The sequence below is a fragment of the Pongo abelii genome, chromosome 15 (genome assembly GCF_028885655.2).
Source record: "Pongo abelii isolate AG06213 chromosome 15, NHGRI_mPonAbe1-v2.0_pri, whole genome shotgun sequence".
NCBI lineage: Eukaryota > Metazoa > Chordata > Mammalia > Primates > Hominidae > Pongo > Pongo abelii.
The window spans coordinates 78,681,474-78,688,555 of NC_072000.2; positions in this window are offsets into that span (position 1 = coordinate 78,681,474).

Below are 7,082 nucleotides of genomic sequence, written 5' to 3' on the forward strand. Positions count from 1 at the left end.
ACAGGATGTGGGCATCTGGCACAGTTCGGTGTAGCTCCTAGAGTGCACAGTAGGAGCCAAGAGCAAGTCCACATCATGGGGCTTGGGTCTTCTTCCCTTCAAGGCAGGACAGAGAACTCCCTTATCCTGGGGTCTGTCTCAGGGCTGGTATTGGTGTTTAACTTGTTGGGTGCTAAATATATTATTGCTCTTCCTGTCTCTGCCCCATTAGTGGATAATGCAGTGATAAGTCCCCTGAGGCCAGCGAGGCTCTTGGACCACTCATCTGAGGCCCATACATCATCTTCACAGACACCCTCCTCCTCAAAACACAGACATACAGACATACACACAACACAGACACACATAGACACACACAGACACACACACAAAAGACATTGTCTCTGCTGTCAGGCCACCCTCCTGTACCTTTGCTTTCTCTGGCCTTCCTCTCACAGGGGCTCATGGCCCCCTACTTGGCCTCGGCCTCCCTCTGCTGCTCCCCTCCCTCCCCTGGCTGTGCTCCATGCCTGGGCTGCATACTGAAATACTAATTGAAAGGATAATAAAAAAGCCAGTGAAGCAAAAGCCGCATATAAATTCTAAATACTAATGTTGATAATTATATGCTGCTGCCTGGAGGGAAAACTCAAAGAGAGGCTGTTGGTGTTGTATCAAGGGCCCTGGCCTGGTGCCAGGAGACCCAGGTTCTAGTCTCGCCTTTGTCATTAATTGGCTGTGCGACCTTAGGCAGTCGCCTAATCTTCCTGGGCCTTTGCTTTCTTATAATTCAATAGCTCTGAAGAAACTATAAGTGCAATCAGCAATGTATGATGCTTGTGACAGAGAATAGTGTGTAATGCAGTGATAAGAATTTCTTCCTGGGAAACTAACCTTTACCTCTCACAAGGTACGGGGTGGCTTAGGGACTGAAGAATCTATAACCATGCAAAGTGTCCATTCTTTTTCCATTCTCTCTTTATCCCTCCCTTCCTTTTTCCATCAAGCATTTCCTGCCATGTAATGAAAATCAACCGCTCTGTTAGACAACAAGAATGGAAAGTAAAAACCATTGTCCAGGCCTTTGAAGGAGCTGCAGTGAAGGGGATGTGGTCGATAGACATGTTGACCAGCAATTCCAACACATTGTGATAAATGCTGTCATGGAGTAAGTGAAGAGTGCCAGAGAAGAAAACAACTCACCCTGCCTGGGGAAGTCCCAGGAGGCTTCCTGGAGAAGCTCTGAGTTTTATTAAAGGATGAGACAGTCACCAGGCAGGCCATGGGAGGAGGGAATTGTTGGTAGGAAGGCCGGAGTGAACAGATGAGCCTGGAGGACTGATGAGGAAGCTCTACCAGAGCCCAGGAAAGAGGTGGTGAGAACTTGAGCAAGGCAGAGTCAACAGGACGGGAGCAGGGAAGGGATTTAAGACACTTCTGGGTGAAAACAGAGAGGAAAGATTGGTTGTGGGGAAGGGAGCAAGTCCAGAAGGGTAACGCTGGGGGCACCTGCTGCTGGGAAGCTAATGCTATTTACCAGAGGGCATCAGGAGGGGAGCAAACTGCTTACCCTGGGTAATGCTGCTTAGCGCCATAGCCCCTCAGTTTCTAGGCACACTCTCTTTTTTTAAAATTTTATTTTCCCTTTGGTTCCTAGAAAATTTTCTTCAGCCAAAAGGGCTCCTCCCATCTTATCTTGATTATCTGAATGGAAAAGGGAAAGGCCCAGGCTTGGGCCAGGAGAGCTGACTGGGGCAGAGCAGCCCTGGAAGCTCACCTGGAGGCAGCAGGCATCCTCGCTGGGACCAGGGTGAGGACCACAGGTAAGGGACAGAGTAGGCACTGGCTGAAAACCTGGGAGGGGATGCCCTCGTGTCCTCTTCTCTTCCCACCTCTCTGACATTCCTTAAGTGAAATCCAACCCTAGAGGGTTCTGTTTTAGTTGGAGTCAGCTCCGGCTGCTAATCTCTTCCCACCTGGGGACTTCCCTTCGTAAGCTTTTTCATGCATAAACTCTTAGTTCTTTTTACAAGGGGTTGATTGCCTCACAGTGTTCTCTAGGGAATGTAAATCAGCACCAAGCATAGAGAGATCTGCCCCACTACTACTTCAATAGGCCACACACTGGAAGAGATGCTTCCCTTAAGAGGACACATGAGCCCCACCCCTGGCCTAGTGAGCCCTATACCTCGGAGTTGAGCTCACGGCCAAGGCCATATGGCTGTGACCCACAAAGCTCTGGCTAAAGGAGGAATCGTCTGGCAGAGGACAGGGACAGGTGGGCCTTTGGACTGCCCATCAGCCAAATCATGCACTCATGGATATGGCTCCAGGATGACACAGTTCCAAGCAAGGGTGCATATGTGGCTGTAAGCAAATAGTGGGAACAAATTCTTGACCCTTAATGCTAGAGAGAACCCTGGAAACCCTCACTGCTTCTGAGTCAGGCCCTTTGGTTCGAGGCAGACCCCCAGCAATGAAGTCTAGAGTCATCTGTCTTTTAAACTTCTCATCTGGGGGGCTTTGGAAGTACATTGCCACAGCTGCTCACTTCTTTTTTCCATAGAAGACTGCAAAACTGAAGAAGCCATTTCTTTAGAAACACACTGATTCATGCAGGAAAGAAGATGAGGAGAGTTCTTAGCACCAGTCCCGCCCGATTCCCTGCTTTCCTGCCAGGCACACAACTCACTCAAGCCTGGGGAGCAGAGTGGGTGAGTTACTGCAAATTTGAGAGGCAGAACCAGAGCATAAAGTGAAGGAATCCAGCCACCGCAGACTGCACAGCTCTGAAGTCCAGCACTAACTCTGGCATCCACAGGCTGCTCGGGGCATGTGAGCATTTGCACCCTGGCAGAGAAACCTGCACTCTTGGCACTTCCCCACTTTGCTGGAGCAAGGATGAGTGAGTGTATATGTGTGAGAGGTTGGGGGTGCCAGGGTGGGGCTTATCAACAGTGGCAAGCAGATGGCAGGGTTCTTTCACCTGATATGGTGACAAAATGAAAATGAGCAGAAGAATACGCATTCTTTTTTTTTGAGAGAGAGTCTCACTCTGTCACCCAGGCTAGAGTGCAATGGCATGATCTTGGCTCACTGCAACCTCTGCCTCCCAGGTTCGAGCGATTCTCCTGCCTCAGCCTCTCAAGTAGCTGGGATTACAGGTGTGTGCTACCATACCTAGCTAATTTTCGTATTTTTAGTAGAGATGGGGTTCACCGTGTTGGCCAGGCTGGCCTTGAACTCCTGACCTCAAGTGATCCACCTGCTTTGGCCTCCCAAAGTGTTGGGATTGCAGGCGTAAGCCACCGTGCCTGGCCTAGCATTCTTTATATTTGCTTGCACACTACAATTTTTTTTTGAGACAGGATCTTACTCTGTCACCCAGACTAGAGTGCAGTGGTGCAATTGCGGCTCAACACACAGCAATTTTTGAAGCATCTGCTTTGCCATTAACTCATTTCATTCTTATAAACATGTATAATTCCCAGTTTACAGATGAGGAAAACTAGAAGCTAAGTAACCAGAGAAGCTAAGTAACTTCCAACTTGGAAAAAATAGTCAGAGATCAATACCAAGCCAAAAGAAAAAAAATGAAACTGATGCATAATCCTGCCTTCTTCCTGCCCTTGAAGCCAGAGCCAGTGTGATGGGGCTGGGAGAGTTGCAGAAAGAGGCCTTCTTTGCCTTCACCCTGAACTGGGACAATGCAGAGTGGGCCCCAAGCTCCTACAAATCCCTGACTGGAGCCCTTTAAAGAGCTAAGACCGGCTGGGCGCAGTGGCTCATGCCTGTAATCTCAGCACTTTGGGAGGCCGAGGCGGGCGGATCATGAGGTCAGGAGATCGAGACCATCCTGTGAATGGTGAAACTCTGTCTCTACCAAAAATACAAAAAATTAGCTGGGCGTGGTGGCAGGCGCCTGTAGTCCCAGCTACTGGGGAGGCTGAGGAGGGAGAATGGCATGAATCCGGGAGGCAGAGCTCACAGTGAGCCGAGATCGTGCCACTGCACTGCAGCCTGGGCAACAGAGCGAGACTCCATCTCAAAAAAAAAAAAAAAGAACTAAAACCAGGACCCAGGACTGCTCCCATCTTTGTGCATGTGTGTATTTTTGCATGTGCGTGTGTGTGTGTATATGTAAGGTAGGGTGTGTTTGCCCCAAGAATGGCTTTCTGAGCTAGGAAAGTGAGCCTTTCTCCCTCTGTGTAAAGGGAAGAACTTTCCTTGTGCCTTCCTGAGGGTCTGGGGAGGCAGGGCACTGGAAGGCAAAAGGTTATTGGTACTAAGAAAACATCCCTGGAGAAGCTGGAGAACTTGTTATACTCTTTGGTCCAGGACATGAAAAAGAGTCCATTTTGACTGTCTACTCTGTATTAGACAGTTTTATCTTTTAATCCTCAAAATAATTCATTAATTTGGTTTTTAATAAAGGCTCATGGAAGTTAAATTAATATACTAGATTCATACACTCAGCAAATGACTGGGCAAGATTTGAAGCCAGGTCTGTGTGATGCCAAAGCTGATTTTTTTCCCCACTGTCTACCCCAGCATCCTTACTCACCTGCATCATTGTCCAAGGAATTGTGACCTTTAATGAGGGAGCAGAAAGAGAAACAAGAGGAAATAACTTCAAAATGTACAGAGAGTCTCTGGACACGCCCCCCCCTCAGGTGGAATGTGACGATGCAAGGCCCCAACTTCTCTGCTAGATCAGGAACCTGGACTTGCTGAACTCAAAGGCTGAGCCTTTCAATATGCTCTGTTCATTTCTCTTTTGTTTTATCTTAATTTTTCTGATGTTCATTTTGAAGATTGCAGCCTAATTCAGCTGGGTTAAGGGAACCCAAGAGTGAATAGGTGAGGGAGGGAGGAGCATTGGGAGCATCACCCTGGGGGCTAGCAGGGTCTGCAAGCAGAGGGGAAAGTGAAAAAATGCCCAGAGAGAAGGGGAAACACTCAGGCTACTGTTTCCCTTTTGCCAGAACACCCACTCCCAAGGACTCTCCTCTTCTTATGCCTTCGAAGGTGTGTGTATGTGTGTGTGTGTGTGTGTGTGTGTGTGTGTGTGTGAGACAGAGAGAGAAAGGGAGAAGAAGGGATAAGCCAATGAGGCCACACTACTTGCAGTTATCAGCTTCTTGATATCAGCTTCTTGATCTCTGGTCACCCATGGTCCCAGCAGCAAGCAGTGGTTGGGGCATCCATGTAAGGCTGTGCATTACAGCAAGCACATATTTGGTTTCACTGAAGCCTTCATCCCAGCTCTCCTTCACACCCTGGTATATAATCCTCTCCCTCTGGCTCCCAAGCCTGTTATTCCAGCACAAACTGTGGGCCCTAACTGTACTATGATGGCAGAGCTCTGTAATGTCAATGAGAATGTTAACAGCTAGAGTAGTGAAGGCACACTGAGCCAGGTTGGGCACTGGAGAGCTATTGAGAGAGAGGTACAATAGAGGTAGAAGGAGAAGGCTGGGTGAGGTGGCTCATGCCTGTAATCCCCACACTTTGGGAGGCCAAGGCAGGTGGATTGTTTGAGGTCAGGAGTTCGAGACCAGCCTGGCTAACATGGTGAAATCCTGATTCTACTAAAAATACAAAAGTTAGCTGGGCATGGTGGCATGCCTGTAGTCTCAGCTACTCAGAAGGTTGAGGCAGGAGAATTGCTTGAACCCGGGAGGTGGAGGTTGCAGTGAGTCGAGATTGCGCCACTGCTCTCCAGCCTGGGTGACAGAGGGAGATTCTGTCTCAAAAAAAAAAAAAAAAAAAAGAGACAGAAGGAGAGACGGATGGATGGTAAACTTTTTTGAGCTCCTGCCATGTGCCAGGAGTGTTAAGAGTTTTTAAAAATGTACTATCTCAATGAATTATCTATTAAATCTATGATGTAAACATTTATTATAAAATATGATTTGTATTGATTCTTAAATAATTTAATAAGTGCCAGGTCTTGTGCAGATGCTCTATACACTGTTTCATTTCATCTTAACAATACTTCACTTCTTTGGCTCTAGGAGAACAATCATTGTGGTGATCTCTAACCCTTGCCTGAGGAGATGCTGTGGGGGGCTGGTGGAATGAGCAGGATTCTTTGCATCAGGCACACCTAGGTTCAAATCATGGTAGGTTTGTCAATACATGTTTGCTCTTCTTTGGAAAGCAATTTGGTACCCTGTATCAAGGGACAGAGTAAGTTCACTACTGGGAAACCATCCTAAGACAATATTAATAGGTAATATTTTTTGAGTAACTACTACATGCCAGGCACTGGTTTAGATAAATAATCTGATTTAATTCCTTTTTTTTGAGACGGAGTCTTGCTCTGTCACCCAGGCTGGAGTGCAGTCGTGCAATCTTGGCCCGCAGCAACCTCCCCCTCCTGGGCTCAAGTGATTCTCGTGCCTCAGCCTCTCAAGTAGCTGAGATTATAGGCACGCACCCACCACACCTGGCTAATTTTTTGTATTTTAGTAGAGGCGGGGTTTCACCATGTTGCTCAGGGCAGTCTTGAACTCCTGAACTCAGGTGATCCGCCCACCTCAGCCTCTCAAACTGCTGGGATTACAGGCGGGAGCCACTGTGCCTGGCAATCTGATTTAATTCTAACAACCCCACAAGGTAGATACCATTATCATCCCTATTATGCAGATGTGAAAACTGGGACATATAATTTACCCAAGGTTTTATGGCTTGTAAGGACAGAGCCCGGATTCCAACCCAGGCAGCCTGGCTTCAAGGCCTCACTCTTAACCTTAATACCATACTAACTGTGTAAGCTTTGCACACGAAACTAGCCGTCACAGTATTATCATTACAGAAAAATTAGAACATATATAAATGTCCAAAAAATAGGGCAATGGGTACACAAATTTAAATGATATTTTAAGAGTTTGCAATATCATGGGAGAAATGCTTATGTTATGAAATGAAGTGGAAAAAAGCAGGTTACAAAATTGCAGATATAATATAACCACAAGTATGCCAAAAAGCCCATAAAAATCTTAGGAGGAATTAAAACAAAATGCTATTAAGGGTTGTCCCTTGATGGAGGTAACTATGGTTCATTTAAACATTCCTCTTCATTCTGCTTTTGTATTTTC